Raw genomic sequence first — 19,903 nt, forward strand, 5'->3', positions numbered from 1 at the left:
ATTAAGTCAAGGTAACATTCTGCTATGGACTCGCAGACATAGAGAACAAACTAGTAGTTACTAAGGTGAAGGGGGGTGGTATAGGGGTGGAGGAGTGGGAGGTACAAACTACTGAGTGTAAGACAGGCTCAAGGATGTATTGTACAGCACAGAGAATATAAGCAATATTTTGTAAAAACTGTAAATAGAAAGTAACTTTAAAGAAATTGTATATTTTTTAATTTAATGAAGTAAAATAAAACATTAAAAAAAAATTAAGAGTCCATTACGGCTGTAACCTGGAGATGAGAAAGCAGCTGTGGTTGTCACCTCAGCTACTGGCTAAGTCTAGATGCTGGAAAACTGCTGGAGAAAAGCCCCACGACTCTGCAATCCATTTTCTGAAAGAAAGAAAAACAGCTGCAGGAGGATGCTGCCTATATAACTCCACCTTACAAATCCTGAATAAAGACTTCCAAATGATAGAATCAAATTTGCTTCCAAATCTCAGCAGCAAGGGAGCCTGGAAAATAGGGATTTTTAGCTTTTCAGCCTCTACAGGGCAGGAAGGTTAAGCAGAAGTGGTTAGAAGTAGATGCTGAGGACAGCCCAGTCAGCCGGACAACCACAGGGAGCTTGTTGATACTTCCATTTCACAGGCGAGAAAACCTGAGATTCGGAAGACTTAAGAGACTTGCACAAGACGTCAGTGTTAAATGAACTGAATCACAAGGAATAGAACCTGGGAGTTTCCATGTCACAACCAGAATACTCTTCAATTTGCCACTCTATATTAATTGATTATGAGGGATCGTTAAACTAGAAAAAAAAAAAACTGATTATACCTGTAAGGAGACTAACATTTCCTGACACTATTTGCTCATCTATCAGGCTATTATTATATTTCAAAAAGGTCAAATTAGGAAGAATCCCTAAACATACAGCATTCTTTCTCAATGGATGTTAAGCAGCTGATATAGTGTAGGGTATAGATGAAGCAAACTTGCGAACTTCAGGTTCCTGCCTTCCTTCAAATATTCAAAAACTACTCAAAGCCTAAAGACTAGAAAAAGACAGCTGAAAAGGCAAAATTCATGTTCTTGCTTTTTATGCCTATTCCCTCTCCAAATTAAAAGATCATTTGCAAACATTTATAAAATGTCAAAGAATAAAAGAAAAACTTATATTATCCAAATTAAATTTACAATTGTTATCTGAGACAAATGTAATACATAAATGTAAGTTAACTAAATATCGGTGATTTATCTATTTAGACATCAGCCTTAAAGATGTAACTATAAAGGTATTGAATATAATTTGGCTTGCTTATCAGCTTTCTAATCTCTTTTTAGTAAATGATTCCTTTTTTAAAATAAATATCCCTGCCTTCACATGCAGATCTTAATTCAATCAAATGTGAAATTTTAGATTAATTTTTAGCACATTCAAACTTATGGCAAATCCACTAATAGACATGCGGGAAATGGTTTTTCTGTCACTTAACAAATCTCCAAGGCAATGTTCAGTGCTCATTTTTGTGACTACCTCTTTAAGGGGAAGCATTTTGGAAAAGGTCTCCTGAGAGCATTTATAATAAATCTTTCCTGACTTTCTTTTAAGCAGGAAAGAAAAATCTATTTAAAACAACGCTTTAAGACAAAATGTTACCTGACTTCAGATTCAAACTTTTCATTTATTAGGGAAGAAGTTAAAATCTCCAGGAGGTGATGAATCAGTCTCTTCTGAGAGGTAGAAATGAAGAAACTATTTTAGATAAATGGTGTCTAGCTCTGGAAACAAGTCCTGGCCCTGCCAACATTCTCTCTCCTGGAAGTACCACCACTCTACCCCACAGAGAAGGTGTACTCATTCTTTACTTGAGAAATGAGAAGACAACAATGAAGAATTACAGCAGCTTTTAGTTATTGAATCCCTGCTGTATGCCAGCCATGTTAGATGCTTTACCTATATTGTCTCCCTGAATCTTCAAAACATTACTATGAGCATTAATAATCCTACATTGCAGAGCAGAAAATTGAGGCTCACAGGAGCTAAAAATGTGCCTAATGTCACACAGCTAGTAAGCAGAGGAAGCAAGACTCAAAACTCTGGTCGACTGGCCTCAACGATTGCATGCTGTCCCCTAGAGCAGAATGATGAGAAACCCAATATCTGGGGTAAAGGCCGTTTTCTACTCAAATAGAGATGGTATGAGGCAAGCAATGTAGATTGACACAATGACCAAAAACCTACACCGTGTAAAACTGCAGTGCCACAGAAAAAGCTTCGCAATCTTACCTGATGTCTATAGCAATCAATGTAAAGGTTATTCAAGTTCAGCAAACTTGCCTCTAGCAAAACACAGCTAAATTTGTTCTATTTGTGGGAATGGACAGAGAGTGAAGATTCCAGTTACCTCGTTTGTAGATCTAGCCCCAGTGTGAATTTCCACCTTCACGGAGTTAAGGGATGCTTCTCAGAAAGGGACGCACAGCTATGAATAAACAAGTTATACTTGAAATGACAATCAACACCTCCTCCACACTTCTATGTATGGCTGATTTTTTTTTCCTCAAGAAAAATCATGTTACCAATACAGGAGTGATTATTTCTAGTCATGTTTCTCATGCCCGAGGTATATCTTCCCTATAGTCTCCACTGCATCATTTTATATGTCTTAAACACATTATACTTTTTATGATTATTAAGGTGAAAATTCATTTGCCAGCTATAGAGTCAAGCCAATTAACCTGTTTCACTTTGGGCTTTTTGAGAGGAGGGCATATTTTTGACTAGTAAGGCTTTTTTCTTTTATTAAGTTTTACATTTTCTCTTTCTACCATTGTTTCTTCCACCAAATGTCTGTGACTTATTGCAACTCAGACATCCCAAATCAGATGTGATGTCTGAAGCATTATAACTGAATTGCGTGGGAAGAAATACTCAGGACTGTGATTATTCCTCATATAGTTCTTCAAAAAACATTCGGCTTTTCTGCTGCCACATCAGATTATAAATTAATTTTTCTTCCAAGTAATGCTCACCTTAATTTTCTTTCACTTCACTACTCTTAACAAGTTATCTTGGCTCAGATTCAGACTCACTAGGCAACAATCCCTCTGGAGGCTTTCTTGTGCTACGACCATGTACAGTCCCCATAGCTGAGAATTCTTAAGGACACTTAAAGAGTTTCTAGCCATGTTTCCTGATTTGCCCAAGGACCATGAGGCCCTTAGGAAAGAATTTCTGACATACTGGGGTGGGATGTGGTATAGAAAAGGGTTGCTACGGTGGCACAATGAGCCTGAAAAAATACATCCTCTATCAGGAGCAATGCTGAAGGCGAATAGCATTTCTGAATACAGTACTAGACGCTCCCTGAATTTGCCACTACTGCACAGACTGCTCCTGCTACCCCCACTACTGCCACCACCGTGCTGTGATTATTACCCATTCTGCCAGTCTCCATTCTCCCCCAACCCAGATCCATTTCTGTTGTGTTCTGCATATGCCAAAAAGGCTGACTCCCACAAACCACATCACCTGGGCTAAGGGGAGCCCAGCAGGCAATCAGGAAGCCAGAAGAGAGAGCTGTGTTCTTCTCCACTAGCTCATGCCCTGCTTCAGTGCCAGGACTCTAACCATGGTCACGGCTCCCTCTGACCACAGCTCTGACCAGGCAGCCTCTCTTCAGGGCTCTGTCTCTCACAGGGCTTTAATGTATGTTCCTCTCCTTGGGTTTAGGGATGGGAACACCTTCAATGTTGCTAGTCCCTCAACTTCTCTTGTTTGTTATTTTACCCAACCCTACATTTCTCCTGGCAATTCCATCAGTGTGCCTTTTGTCTCTGTGGGCCCATGGCTGATACAGTAATTGGTTCCAGGAGTAGCCTCGAGAAACAGACCCTCAGGTTGAAATTCTAGTATTAATTCCATGCATATTATTTTATAACATACAGATGACTTCCATATTCAGGTGGGAGACCGGGGTTGGGGTGGGGGGTGGAGAGAGCAGAGGGCAAGGTTTGAGGAGATTAAGTGTCTGTTTCATTTGAGCATTTTGGTGATAAAGATTACAGGCTGCTTCCCACTGTGCTGAAGAGATTACAGAAATAAAAAATATAAGCTCAACTATAAACTCAACGCATGGTGGGGAACCAGAAAAGTCCTAATTAGCTTTAACTGTATCTCTTATCTTGTGGATATGTAAGGCAGACATAGCTGATGATTAGAATCATGACATGATGACATGAGTTGCACAGTTGTGATACCAATTAAATACATACATCCAGTGGGCTTTGAAAGTCCAAGTTAAAATTAAGCTTAGCAGATCACCTCTAGTCTCAGGATCCCACTCCTTTGTAACCAAGGTTCTAACTGTAATCTACGAAACTTGCTGTAATAAAGGACTGGTTGAAAAGAGAAGCCTGAGACTTGAGATGAAGTCCTTAACTTGAATTCTCAAATCCCCCTGAATCATCCTTGCTAGTTGATACAGTCTCTCTAGACTAAAAAAATGACTTTGAATGAATTCATCTGGAGCACTTACCTAGTCAGGACATTCCCGTTATTTTCAAGGTTAACCCCCACCACCGTCTACTGCTTCTGTGGCCAGAAGAAGAATTGCAAAGTTTTCTCAAGGATAAGATGGGTTCAACACCAAAGGGGTGACAGGAACTTGCTAATTCTTATAGTCAAGAAATGGCAGCAGGGAAGGATGCTTACAAATAGATTCTGGAGCAGTTAAATCAAGGAGATAAAAATAATAAGGTTGGTTCAAGAAGAATGTATCAATATGGGGAAGTTTACCTAAAATTCTAGACATATTATGTCAGCTGAAGCTCTAATTAGTTTGCTTGAAGCCTGACATCAATGGTGACCTACAGTAATGAGGCTGAGATGCTGGGACTTCTCTGCAACAAAGAGGAAAAAAATTAAAGGCCTAGGGTAGTGGGGATGCCAGAGCAGACCTATTATCTGTAACCTACTCAGTCACTCTTTCCATACATCCAGGAAAGACACGTCCTTCCCCAAAGCAAAAAGAATTGGTATTGAGCACCTGTATCCCAGAAAAGTTCTGTCATGGCTGCCTCTGTAGGCTAGAAATGTCCCTGAAGAATTAGGCTCCCTAACTTTAGTGAGAATGATGGGGTCTTGTAGTAGTGGAGGCCATATGGCAGTGCCCAGTTTTGGGGATGCGATTGGCACAACTACTGCAGTAAAACACAAGGACAAAATGGCAACACAGGTGTTTTGACCCACATGGATACATGGTTGTGATTAATTTGTGTATGTGAGAGAATCTTAGGAATGAAATAGATTGTCAGCCTTCTAAAATATTATTTAGTCTATGTTATCAGATCAATTTTTCCTCTGGAAGGCAAAACCTCCCCAAAAAGGGCTATAGTGGGAATTCATGGTCTTTTACTCAGTTCACAAACCCAGAGCCTTTTGAGACAGAGGCTAGCTCTTTTCAGGGTATCACTCTGAAATGTGGACACCAAGATGCAGTGCAATCTTCCTTCAAACCTTCCCTGTAAGATGTATGGCCATTTAACAGGATGACAGTTAACTGGGAAAGAGAAATAATCATACTACCTGGAGTTATTCACCCCAATTTAGCACTAATCAGCGGGTACACAAAGTCAGTAAATAAATGGAGTCTTGGCCTATATCCACCTTAAGAGCGGTCAATGGGCTACATCCTTTCTGACTGTTATTTCCTGCGCTCCTTATTGTGTACTTGGAATAAGCATACTTAACAACTGAAAACATCCTTACATTGGTTCTCTGACCCATGAAGTAAATGCTGTTATAGTGGGAAGAGCCGAGTAGAGCCCCTGGAATTTCCCCTGTCGGGTAGCAAACAGAAAGCAATACCCCGAAAAAAAATGCAGAAATTTGTGCTACTATCAGAGAAGCAGAAGTCATGGTCATTCCTGTCCCATCCTCATTTAACTCTTCAGTTTTGCTGGTACACAAGCCAGATGAATGCTCTAGAGTGACCCTGAATTGCTGTGATCAACCACCGCTGCTGATCCAGATGTTGTGCCCTTAGTGGAGCAAATCAACACAGCTGTGGCTCCTGGTGTAGTTATTGATCTAGGAAGTAGTTTGTGTTATTGTGTTTTCCCCCCTATTTGCATTAGTAAATACAGTCAGAAGAAGTTCACCTTTATGTAGAGTTGGAAGGTAATTATACCTTCAGTGTCTTACCTCAGGACTACGTTAACACTCTTGATCTTTGTCATAATATATAGTCCAAAAGAATCGTGACCAAGTTGAAATCCCAGAAAACATCACCCTGATACATTACATTGAAGATATTATGCTAATTGGACCTGATGACCCAGAGGTCACAAGCTTCAGATGCTTTAATAAAACGATATGTGCTGGTGAGTAGGAGAGAAATTCCACAAAGCTTTGGGATACTGCCAAACTGCAACATTTCTAGTACTACTACTAGTTCTAGTGTAGAGCATGTGTGAATAGTCCCTTTAAAGCCAGCTACAATTAACCACACCTTGAATTTACCACTGTGAAGAAAGAGGCACCACATTTGTACTTTGTACTTTGTCTTTGTATTTTGGAGGAAGAATATACTGGGAACACTGTCGTAACCTATTTCCTGAGTAATCCGCAATGTTACCAGTTGACTGTTGCCCAGAGCAAGAAAAGGTTAGCAATAGGACCAGGTTATGGTGCAAGCTTTCCCACCTCTTGGATTTCATAAACTAGAATATCTAAATGGTACTCAAACCCTCTGTTACAAGTAAGAAGGCTCCCTTTGGAGCCTCCAATGTGCTTCAGTAGGAGAAACATGGTATAAACCTTTATATTATGGAGCAAATGCAAACTCTCTCATGCAAAAAACTGTTTCATTTGTAGAACTATTTCTACTTTGCTACTGGACCTGGTACAATAAAACAACTCCTGAGCACAGCAACCAGGAAACCATATGACCTGAGCTGCTCATTGTGAATTGGGTATTAATTGGTCAAATCCTAAAAGGAGATGTGTGCAGGGGCACTGACTGATTTAATGGGAAAGGAATATATCTAACAGGCCCAAGGAGGTCCAGAAAATTCTAATAGCTCCTCTTACCAGAATCAGACTTGAAAGTACGTACTCCTGTTGCTGTGTCAGCAGTCCCTAAACCATACTTGTGTCCTCCTGGGAAGTTATCGAAGACTGTTAGTCAAGGAGGAAAAATTACCTGCCTTTTTGATGGATGTTGACCCCATCCAGGAGTGGTGAGCTCTAACCCCATTTGTGACAGCCTGAAATTCCTAATGGAAAATACTTCCAGTAGGCAGAATTTGATGCAGTACACCTGTACACCTTGTGTGGAGACAGAGATGGTCCACTGAATGGATCCATAATGACTCCTGGGAGGAGATAAGGATGCCTATCTCATCAGAGACTTGAAAAACAAGATTAGAGGATTGGTGACAAGGCATTGTGTGGGAGAGTTATGCAGATAAGATGTCTTGGAATAGTCATGGACTATTATTAAGCCATTTATGTCATATAAAAGTCCACCAGAAGGTGTCCACCACAGAGGAGCCTCAATAGTCAGAGTGACTAGGTGATTCCTGTTAGAGATGCCATTTAACCTCTTCACCCAGCCAATCCAGCAGTTGTTCAAAATGGCCATAGTGGCAAGGTTGAAGGATACACATGGGACTCAGCAACACGGACTCGCTCTCCCCAGGGCTAACCTAGCTATTACAATGCCCAGGTACCCAGACTTTCAATCACAGAGGCCAGTCATGGACTCTGATGTGGCACCATTCTTCAAAAGGACCAGCCAGCTCCCTGATAGAAAGCTGACTGCCCTTTCTACTTGTGACTGGGGTAGATATTTGTCCCCAGGAACCTAAATATCTGTCCCAGATATGCATTTGGCCTCCCAGCCCTCGGTGTTTCTTCTGTCACCCTACTGTAAGCTGAATTGTGTCCCTACAAAATTAATTTGAAGTCCTAGCCCCCAGTACGTCAGAATGTAGCTTTATTTGGAAATAGAGCCATAGAAGGTGTAACTAGTTAAGATGAGGTCACACTGGAGTAAGGTGGGCCCTTAATCCGATATAACCGATGTCCTTATAAGGTGGTATGAAGACACAGGCCAAAAGTGTAACATGACTTTGGAGGCAGAGAGTGTAAATATGCAGCTGTAAGTCAAGGAATGCCAGAAACAGCACAAGTTAATAGCATGAAGCTGATTCTCCCCTAGACTCTTGAGAGATCGCTGCTACACTGACACCTGAATTTCTGACTCCTCACCTCTGCTGAGAATTGCACAAGAATAAAATTCTGCTGTTTTAAACAAAGTTTGCAGTACTTTGTTACGGTAGAGAATTGCACAAGAATAAAGTTTGCAGTACTTTGTTACGGTAGCCATAGGTATCTAATACGCATCCTTATTCATTCCTTATTCAGTGAAATGTTAAACCACAAAAACGTCAACCCCAACAAAGCACCTCACTTTATAATGAAACAAACACAGCAATGGGCTCATGCTCATGAAATTCACAAGCCTTACCACATGTCTCATCATCTAGAAGTGGACATCTATTGCACCAGTTGGGGAGGGTGGGGTTAGGGTAAACCAATGACCAATGTACGGTAATGTCCCCCTACTCCACCCCATAGCCAGGTCCAGGAACCAAAGGGTGGAAGTGGTAGTGGCCCCTCAGTGTTAAACCTGAAATCCCTATGCTGAAAAATCTGCTTCTTTTTCCTGTAACCTTGGGTTCCACAGATTTGGAATTTTGAATTGTTACGAGAATAATGCTTCTGACTGGAAAAGAAGTGGTGATTCCATTATATTGGAGACCAATTCTGCATCCTGATAATTTAGATCTCTTATGACACAGAACTGAAAGCAGAGGAAGACTGTATAACATTGCTGGGGGGAGTCCATCCCAATTGTCATGGGGTGACTGTGGCGCTGCTACAAGATGGGAATAAGAAGGGATATGTGGGGAGCCTAGAAGATTCAGTGGATTGCCTCCTATTACTGTCATAATAACTTTTATGGGAATCTGCAGAAACTCAATAAAAGTAAAGCCACAAAGGGTTTGAATCTTACGGGAGTGGAGGTTACAGCCACCCCACCAGGTAAAGCACTGGAAGAGGCAAGAGAACTCAGAGTGGTGGTGGAGAAAGGAACTGGCAAAGATCAAGGACTCATCAGCACCACTGGAAGCGCAGCCTGAGCAGAGGGTCAGGAATCCCATGGCAGCACTAGATGTCTGGAGAGAGCTGCAGCAGGGAGGCTGAGCGTCACTGAGCAACGGGAACAACAGCACAGTTCAGCAGTTCAAGTAAGTGTGAATCAGTCTTCCCCTGTTAGGGATTCTGAGGGCACTGGAGAAGAGGAACGCTGAGATCCTATCAGTCAGGATTCTGATCAGACGTGGAGACTGTGATGGTTAGCTTTTTGTGTCAACTCGGCTAGGCCACAGTGTTCAGGTATCCAAACAAACACTAATTTAAGTGTCCCTGTGGAGGTGTTTTTTAGATCTGGTTAAGATTTACAATCATTTGACTTTAAGTAAAGAAGATTATTCCTGATTATGTGGGTGGACCTCATTCAATCAGTGGAAAGGCCTTAAGAGCAAAACAAATTTCCCTGTAAGAGAAATTCTGCCTCAAGACTACAGTATTAGCTCCTGTCCAAGAGTTTCCAGCCTGCTGGCCTGCCTTATAAGTTTCAGACTTGCCAGTCCACAATCACATACCCAGCTCCTTAAAAAAAAAAAAAAAATATATATATATATATATATAATATATATCTCACATATTTATATATTTCCTATACAAATTCCCCATATTTCTTATATATTTATATATTTCTTCTTTTATATATCTATATAAAATATATATTTCCTATTGGTTGGTTCTGTTTTTTTCTTGAGAACCCAGACCAATTCAGGGACAACTGTTAAGGTGAACTCATCTACAACCCACAGGGAAATGGGCCTCTTTCAGACCTCCTCAAATATATGTTTCAGAGAGAGGGGTTATTGTTCCCCAGATGCTGACTTATACTTTAAGTTAAATGTATATGGAAAGAACTGAAAGGGAAAGTATTATTTGTTTCCATTTCTAAGTTCTGCATGATGATCTCTCACTTTACGTGTGCTACTTGCATCGGTTTTCTGAAAGTCACAGTGGCATGCTGAACTGCAAACACAAACATGGTGCTTTGGGTCCAATAATATGAGTCGTCTTTCCTGGGGCTGAGATAGATTATTTGCACGTGGTACTCCTGTGAACCAGAGCTCAACATCTCCAGGAGGGCTGGCCAGCTGCCGTGAACAGTAAGTAACCACAAACGGGAACTGCTTAGCTTCCTATCTTCACACGATATACGTGGCCTCCCTGATATAGTGTCCAAGCCAGGAGAACTGATCACCTACCTCTTGGTTTTCAGACAAAAAATTGAAATCTACTGAAGAAAATTCAGAGAGAGAGAATGAGAAATTCTGCTTAGTTGTTCAAAACAAACTTATTTGACCCTTAAAAGAGCCTATCATAGGATACATAAATATTGAGCATACATAGATAAACTTAGGAATGTTACCTAAAAAATTGAAAACCTAATGTGAAAATCAAGAAAAACTTTCAATTAAAAAACAAGTACTTAATTCACAATTGCTCAAATTTGAATAATGCATGGAACTTCTAAGGGAAAAATATTAGACAACCTAGTATTACTTGAATCATTTTCCTAATAGTATCTGTATATGTACTAACATAAAAATAGATGTAAACTTCGTAAGCTTATGCTCGTACAGAGATAAAACATCTAAACAATTTTATTTAAATGATGGAAAAACTAAAACAATGAAACTGTACTTTAAAACATTAAATTAGTGTGACAATATGACAAGTAATTATTTGTTTTTTCAATTTATTTAAATTTAAAGCAAATTGCTGTTTAGTTTCATGAAAAAAATACATATTTTACATAGGTGCTTTAGCACACGATGGACCACCGTTTGGGTCTGTCATTACTAATGTTACTTATTTTTAGATAATTCACTTAAACACTGATTAATTATTTTGATCAACCAATCAATTTAATAAAGAACTCCAAATTACAAAAATTGGCAATAATGTTTTAATATCATTCAGCAAAAAATCCTCATTATGGATTTACTATGACAATGACTGCTGATAAGTTTGGCAATTTACTAAATACCAAGACAGAACCCACACACCCTTAATTCACAGCAGGGACATGGAACTGTTATGGACGCAAGTTGTTCTGAGTTAGAAATGCACAGACTAAAGGTAGGCTCTGTCTTGTGTTAGAATCTTTTGGATACAAGGAATAGAACCAAGTCGATCTGGCTTTAGCACAGGGTCTCTGCCTCTGTCCTCATCAGGGAGGGGAAGCAGGGTGGGGGTGGAATTGGGAACTGGTGAGTTACTGGGATCTGAGGCATGTGTGTGGGTATCTCTTCCTCCAGCCCTCCCACCCTCCCTCGTTCCCTCTTTCTCTCGCCCCCAGCTGGCTGATGTGTCTCCCTCTATCTCTGTATTTCTGTGCATGTGTGTCTGTCTCTTTTTGTCTCTGTCCCTCATGACAAGCGGTCTTATCTCTGCTTCTGTTTTCATGTCTCTATTATCTTCCTTCTATGTTGTCCAGATTTATCTACCCATTAACATGTGAGTCAAAGACTATTACTCCCAATTCTGGCTCAACATCCTTTATAAATTTAAATTCTGACTAAGGAGAGTCCTGTGTCCCAACTCTAAATTTCTAGAAGAGAGAACCTGGTTGGCCATACAGACCACTGATGTTAAGCCGTGGCTGGTTTGTAGTGAGTGTCACATAGGTGCTTGCTCACTCATCAGTGGTTGTTAGAACACACTTTCTGAGAAAGGCATGCATATTATAGAAAATACGTCTGTTTACATGTCTACTGAGGACCCAAAATAGCAGTTTTACCTAGCAACTATTCATTAGAGTACTTGAAATATCCATTTGATTCTGACTTTAAAGATAGTGCCCAAAAATCAATTCAGAAAATTATACCACAGGACAAAAACAAAAGGCATTTAAAAACATGAAAAGAGTCCTTGACATCTCTTAGAAAGAGACAAATGGTCCAAATCACAAGGATTATTAGGCTGTTCCACCAACAGACCACTCGAAGACACTCACTTGAAGAATATAAAAGGACTAGGCATCAAGACTTTGGATGGAGACCCTAGCCACCAAAGAATGTATTTTTTAACCAGAATTTTTCTGATAAAGGAACATGGGTAAGACTATTTAATCCTTAAGGATTAAACACAATATTATAAAATCCTTCCCAGATCACAGCCTTCTGTACATACTTTTATTTACATACATCTATTGAAGCACTAAGATTGCTTTAATCAAAAAAAATTTTTACATGAAATTATGTCCTCATCAAAAATGAATGTTTATTAGATATAAGATAAGCAAAATAGGTGCGAGTTTATGCACAGAGCTTATACTTTGAGAGAGAAGGGAAGGTGGGATTCAAATTAATATGTAGGAAAAGCATAATGTTAAACTTTTACAAGGGTGCTGAAAATTTGGGGTTAATAGACAGGACTGCTTAAATGAGGCAAATTCTCTGAATAAAGCTGGACTGAGTCTCTCAAAAAATGAGAAGGACACTTTGGGAGAAAAGGTCAAATAAATATATGCAAAGAGCACGAGTGAAAGAAGGAGGAGAAGTTGGCACTGGAAGTGCAGAGGGAAGTCAGAGCTCTCACTTGGTGGCAGGCAAGGTGCTAAGGAGTAGCGGTTTGCACAAAACAGTAACTGAAGTTTCTGAAGGAGTTTCAAGAAAGGGGAGATTAAGAGGAAAGCAGCAAAGATGGTAAATTAGTCTGACAATAATATGTGGCTTAAATTGAATGATGGAGTGAACAGGGATGATAACTTTGCCTGTGACAATCAGCATGATGCTCTTCAGCATTGAAATACCTCATCAGCCCAGAGCCTACAGATCTGCAGGGTCCATCTCCTGTCACTTCACCTACCACAGCTGGCCTCACACATCCCCCTTGTCCTTGCCACCAGAAATCACTTTTCCTGAACACTGACTGATTCCTGATTCTGGCAAGAAGCCAGATCTCAGCTAAGCTGGTCACAAGAGACACTCACTCTACCTCACGTCTCCTGCCCTAAATAAAATTCTCTTCTGCTGCCAATACCAGACAAATCTAAATGAGTCTCATCTCAGTGTACACAGGGATGAAAGTGTCGAACTGGCTCCATGGGGATCAGAAGGAAGAGAGATAACGGGACAGAAAAGGAACAGTAATGAGAGAGAGGGAAACACTACCAGGTACTGCCAGGAGGAAGTGGTGAGAAAGCAGGACCTTGAGAGTGATGTAGGGGACAATGAGAATCATGGTGAAAAAAAGCAATGGAGAGAATAAGAAGGACACAGGGGAAACACTCAAGAAAATAAAAAGAAAGGGAGTCGGGGCTCAGAGAAGAACACAAATTAATCAAAGACAGAGAAAAAGAAGCTAAAAGGAAAGCAACAGAAAGGCAAAGCGAGAGAGCTAAGGAAGAGAACAAGAGGAAAGTCCATATGGGCTGTGCATCCTTTGGCCATCTCAGGGTTACTGCTGCAAATCTGCATCTGGCTGACCAGCAAAAAACAAGCAGAAATAAAAGAGAATGCGAGGGATAGAAAAGTCTGCATACAAGCCTAAGCAAGGTTTTAAAAAATAGTGGATTTTTAGTTCTCCTTTGATAATCAACAAAAAGACATAAAAATGTCTATTTTTTTTAAATTATGCTTTGTATACTTTGCTTGCATTAGGAAACTACCTACCTCCTGGAATATGTGGCTTTAAGTGAATAAATAATCTGTCCTTCCACTTATGAACAATAATTAGCCTACTAGCCCTAAGGCTTCATACCAGCGTAACATAAAAATTCATTAATTTCCTCAGTGCAACAAATCACAAAAACCTTAAACAAATCAATAATCCAACAGTGATATAAACCCAAGAGCCTTCCTCAACCTCCTCATCATTAAATATAAACACAATGTCCAACAGCAGAGTGCTCTGTGGGAGCTATGAGAAAGTAACTTTTAGCCTACAATTTTGTTCTCTCTGATAAAAGAGAATTTGAAAAAAGAAGAGTGATAAAAGCTTCTCAAGAACCATATGCATTATTGGTCATGTCATTTATCTCTTACCTGGAGCTAACTGCTGTCTCAGACAGATTATATTCATGGGTTACGCTCTCAGGACTATCTCTCAGGTAATGTTTGATGAGTCCTTCTTGGCACCCTTCAAGATTTATCTGTAAGAGACGGGGTGCTGAGAACTTTTTATACCCCTACTATGTCACTGATAATACCACATCAATACCGACTGAATAATCATTGGACAGTTTAGAGCCACATTTGCTTGGAGAGCTCAGCTGAAAATCTACAAAGATGTTTACAGTTTTCACAAGGTCCTTTCTTAATCTCTCTCTCTCTCTTAAATTTATTTTGCTCAGCCATTTAACACAGGAGTTGGAAACTTCTTGAAGAGTCCTGTGGGGATGTTAAGATTAATAGGTTTCAGATTTTGGTTGATGTATATGTTTTCATCTTTTAGAAAATTCATTCAGGTAAGAACTTGATTGATTGGAGGTGTACCAGTCTATCATCTCCTCTGAGACTGTGACACTCAGGGAGGCGGGTAGGCAGAGGGCCACAGAGACATAGAGGCAAGAAAAGATACACCCTCGAGCTCCGGAGGGACTTTCATGGGATGACTACTATTTGTTCTGCTCAGTTCTTTTGGTCAGTACTAAGGGCTGAATGTTTGTGTCCCATCCAAATTCACAAGTTGAAATCCTAATGCCTAATGTGATGCTATTAGGAGAGGGGCTGTTTGGCAGGTAAGTAGGTCATGAGGATGGAGTCCTCATGAGTGGGATTAGCATTCTTACAAAAGAGACCCCCAGAGCGCCTTCCCCCTTCCACCTTGTGAGGACACAGCAAGAAGGCACTGCCTGTGAACCAGAAAGTGGGCCCTTGAAGACACCAAATCTGTCAGCACCTTGACCTGGGACTCCCTGTCCTCCAGAACTGTGAGAAATACATTTCTGTTGCTTATATGCTACCAGACTGTGGTATATTGTTATAGCAACCCCAGTGGACTAAGACAAAATATCAGAGTGAATTCTTTGTTTCATTTTGGGCTATGTTGGTATGAAATATTCCACATTTGTATGATTACAGAAAAATTGGAATATAAAGATAAGCAAATACAATAAAATAAAAACTAACCATAAACTCACTACCCAGACAGAATCAACACTAATTTTTTGGCGAGTTTGTTTTTTTCTACCAGATTTATTTTCTTTGCATACATACATATTTTTATATTATTTGTTAGCCTGGTTTTTACATTCAATATCATAAATGTATTTCATGTGAATAAATATGATTCCTATACTTTCACTGTTAATAGTATACATGCTATATATTTTATTATATATTGTATGATTTATGTATGTATTTATGTAATCTACATAAACAGACACTTTTGAGAAGACAATGTAAAAAAAATCAGTCTAGAATTTTCAGGGAAAGAGTTGCTCCAAGTAAATAAATTACCAGTCAACAAATAGTGAACATTTTACTAAGCAGGAATTTAGAGATCTTAGTATGTCCTGACCTCAATGCAAGAAGCAGATGTTAAAATATGGATAATAAGGAGGTCCTTATCTAAAGGAACCACATTTATGGTATTTTACCTAAAATATTATGCCCTACTTCTTTTTAAATGGAGGATGCCTAACATCATTTAAGCATTTCTTGATGAACTCTATGATTGGCTATTATGCCACGTATCAACATAATCAGTCTGCTTTTCAGTTTGGGGATTGCTGCTCTTCCTGCCACTGCTCCACAACCACCTCAACAGCTTTCTAGTCATTCTTCCTAATTGTAATTTATTAAGGCTAAGACACTGGAGACCTATGTTCATTAACATGTGCATGTTAAATAAGGCCCAATAAATCTATAAGGGAAGGATTTGAGTCAGTAAATAGCATCCAGTGGTTTTACATGCTATTTTCACTGACATTAACATACATAATATTTATAAAAACCTGTACGTAAGTTTTTAGGTATTTTATGCTATTACAGAAAAGGAAACTGAGATTTAGGGAAACGAAATAACTTACCCAGTGTTACCCGGCTGTGAAATTGTAGCATAACGGCTCAAGTCCAATTCTTCTTGTTCCAAATCAACTCTCAGGACTTTGTTAAAAGCAATTTCAGATTTTTTTCTTGCTACCAGCTGAGAAATCTTAATCCAGAATAAAGCTTCCTAAAACATGTTTCATCAAACAAATGATACAAGGTAAAAGAATTATGCAATAAAAGAGGAAAACACTGGCTCAAACAACTTGTTTTACTGGACTCCTCAGAGATTTTAATGTGCTGACATGCTTCATGAATCTCCAAAAGCAGCATTTCCATAACTACTTAGACCTCTGAGGTAACCCTCTGTAACAGCATATTTCCAGACTTCCAAGGAACAAACTGTAGAAAATAACGTCCCAGTGGGGCAGGGGGTGGGGAAGGGTGTTCACCAGACCAGGTAAGTGAGGTCTGGCAGTCTTAGTCTTTGCATTCACTTCCCATTTACAATCTATTAATATAGCAGAGATTAGAAGATAAATTCTGGAAAAGCTTGATATTTATCTAAGCTGTTATCCTTTGATAATATAGAATATTACTTCAGTAAAAGGGAGAGAGAACTCTTCCAAGAGTAGCTACAGAATGCACCTGTAATAAAACATAACATAATGTTAATAACATTTAATCAGATAAAAGTTCAAATTCCCAGAACACATGGATAAATAATAAAAACCCTTAGGCTGGATTTGGAATTAAACCGTGCACCATGACGGACCACAGCACTTTGTGCCTTCCCCTGAAATATGATGCACTGTCCTAAGATCTTCCTGATCTCTGTAACAAAAAGAGAATTCCCAATGAAATTCAATAATTTCCACCTTCACAAAGCACACATAGTAGAAATATTTGCGATATCCTTCAAAACTCAACAAATAACTTTCAAAGTAGCTAAATCTATTTGTAGTTCATTAAAATATTTTCATGAAATAGCACCATTTTAGTATAATAATAGAGAAGGTCATTATGTGGCCCATGAAATAAAAGGTTCTCTGAAGGGAAATTGTTCCCCAAATTGTCTTCTAAATAAGGTTTTGCATCATGGAAACCCTCTTGTCAATATGCTGTCATCAATATCTGTAACAAGTGGATATTTTGCTAAGCACTTTGTATTTATTGTCTTATTTAATAATTAAAACAGTCCAAAGTAGGTACATTATAAATAATCTCCAATTTTACAAATAATAAAATTGAGGTTAAGAGAGATTAAGTTTCTTGAGGCGGCAGAGCTACGATTGGAAGTTAGGCTGCCGAGTTCAAAGTACTTTACTTAACCTACCTCTCTGCAATGCTCATATTCAGTTTCATATATTAAATATACAGAACACCCTGATATGCCTATTTAAATCTTATAGTAGCCATGGAAGTTTTAGAAGTAAGAATATACTCTCAGTAAGATTCCCCTATTTTACCTTAGCAAGCTTCCTGAGATTACAAAACATCCCTTCATTCACTTTGACCTATAACTAACCTCCACTCTTCAATTGGAAGTCAAAAGACCATGGCATTTCATGATTTCTTCTTCTCTTTTGACATTTCTGCTGTCTCATCAAGGCCTTTACAAATGGTACTTAAGTATGACTAACTGCAGTACAAACTAAACTCCAAATAAAAACCAACAGAGCGTATATGAATGGTAAAGCAAGCCAGTTCTAAAACCAAAGACAGCTTCATCAGAAAACTAGTAGATGCTCAATCTGCAATTTTGGCTTTTGTATAAATTAATTTGAATTCAAAAGTCAATAGAAGGATGAAGGAATCATATGACTAATTTGTCTGCCAGTGCAGAAGAAGTTGAAAGTGGTATGATTGAAAGAGCCTAGAAGAGAATCCTATCAATCAGTCCACAATTATTTATTGAATATCCACCACCCCTAACTACCACTGTGCCACAATGCTTGGAATCCCAACCCTTGAGCTATCAACTGGGTTTAAAGCATGACCAGAGAATGAGTGTGTATTAATGTAAATATGGATTACTTGAAGACAGGATAGTAGTAACTCCTTGGCAACTATTATTCCAGTAGCAAAATATATGCAGCGCTCCAAGGGGACAGAATGAAAGACAGGTAAATTATGACTGATTTTGGATAAGTCACACCAGTGGAGTAAAGGACCAAAAAGGCACCAGAGCTTTAGTTACAGATGGTAGAATCATTGCACTAGGCACTGGGTACTAGAAAAGTGAAACAAAGGACAGTGTTGAGGTAGAATTTTGGGTCCAACACCAGAAGTTTACCTACAACTAATGAAAGTTTTTCTTGTCCTTCATTTGTCTATGTAAATTGGTAACTTTTTACAATAGAAAATACATTCTGGAATTTGAAATCAAGACCCTACAAACAGAAGAGTACCTCCCCATACAATATAGGAAAAGGTCACAGAGGTCTAGTACATAAACCTGGTATCGTTATTTATACTTGGAGCTCATGTTCAAGGAAAGCTACAAAGGGACAAGAATGAATTTTTCTAGTATTCTCATCTGCAGAGAGCACTCATCTTCCAACAAAACATGCCTTCTATCTTGGGGTGTGCTGATAAATGTTTAACAGACTCTCCAAGAAAAAAATTATTATAAATTTTACTGCTTTAAAAAATTATTATAAGTTTTACTGCTTTAAGACACATAGCACCCAATTTACAAATAATGATAATATATATAATAATCGTCATTGTAAATTGTATTCCAATGACGTCAGTGCAACTTGCTGTTTCCTATAAAATCCACTATCAGTTTCTTCTTCATTCTGTCCCCAACCTTAGAATCACAAAATTGGACTATGTATAAATGTTTGATTGCAATCTGATTCAAAAAGAAGTCCTCATGTCATTGCCAAATGAGTGCAATTGTGACATAAATGCTGGTTGATATTTTCTTTTACATTACAGAGTAAGGCTAAAGTAAAACAACAAGGATGCATGTCAGAATTCATTCAGTTTTCAATGACATGAGCAATTTCTTTGCTAAATCAGATAGTAGTTTTCAAACACTAGAAGAATGTTTTCTCAATTTTATGTGCTATTCACAATGTAACAGCTGCATATACAACACAATTTAAATCTTAATCTGCATTATTAATATTAAAATATTAATACTTTAAGCCTAGACAATGAACAAAACAATAATTTTTAGCATTTGTGATTTTCATGGTATAAACGCTTCATCATAGTTGATTTCAAACTACCAACGCAGGACTGCGAAGAGCAGATAGCATTAAATAGCTTTTCCACCATACAGATACCAGACATGTAAATAACAGCAAAAGCATAGATAATAGTAAGATAATTAAGAAGTGACAAGTCTCTAGTATTTACTACCTTTGTTTTTAACATAATGTTCAATTAAAAGTTTATAAAATTTTCTTTGTAATAATTGCTATTTAACAAATAGCAAAATCGCTGTAAATTTAACCATTGGCTCTTGAGAGCCAGTAGGAGCTGGATGGAGCTGACCAGCTGCCTCTACCCATCCTAACCGCCAGCAGGACGGCAGGTTGCTCTTCTTATTAGTTCTTCTAGGTATATTCCTCAGTTGCAGTATTATTTTGGAAATTCTCTACTATAATCGTTCTGGTTTTAAAAATCTCATTATTGTTCCCTAAATTGGAACAAAATTTGGGAGATAAATGCAGGTGAAGAAAGAAGGGTCAGTTAACCACTGGAAGAACAAACTATGAGATTGTGAAAAGAATCCTGGGATTTGCAGT

At 38.7% G+C, this 19,903-nt stretch overlaps 1 long non-coding RNA gene across 1 annotated transcript in view; it reads right to left on the reverse strand.

The window, feature by feature from the left end:
* Positions 1-16,270, reverse strand: part of LOC105088353 (uncharacterized) — an 88,420-nt gene extending 72,150 nt beyond the window's left edge. Inside the window, exon 1 of the long non-coding RNA XR_837082.3 lies at positions 16,181-16,270. This is a non-coding gene — a long non-coding RNA (uncharacterized LOC105088353). The remainder of the gene's footprint in view (positions 1-16,180) is intronic.
* Positions 16,271-19,903: the final 3,633 nt, after the last annotated feature.

The sequence above is a fragment of the Camelus dromedarius genome, chromosome 6 (assembly GCF_036321535.1).
Source record: "Camelus dromedarius isolate mCamDro1 chromosome 6, mCamDro1.pat, whole genome shotgun sequence".
In the NCBI taxonomy this organism is placed as follows: domain Eukaryota; kingdom Metazoa; phylum Chordata; class Mammalia; order Artiodactyla; family Camelidae; genus Camelus; species Camelus dromedarius.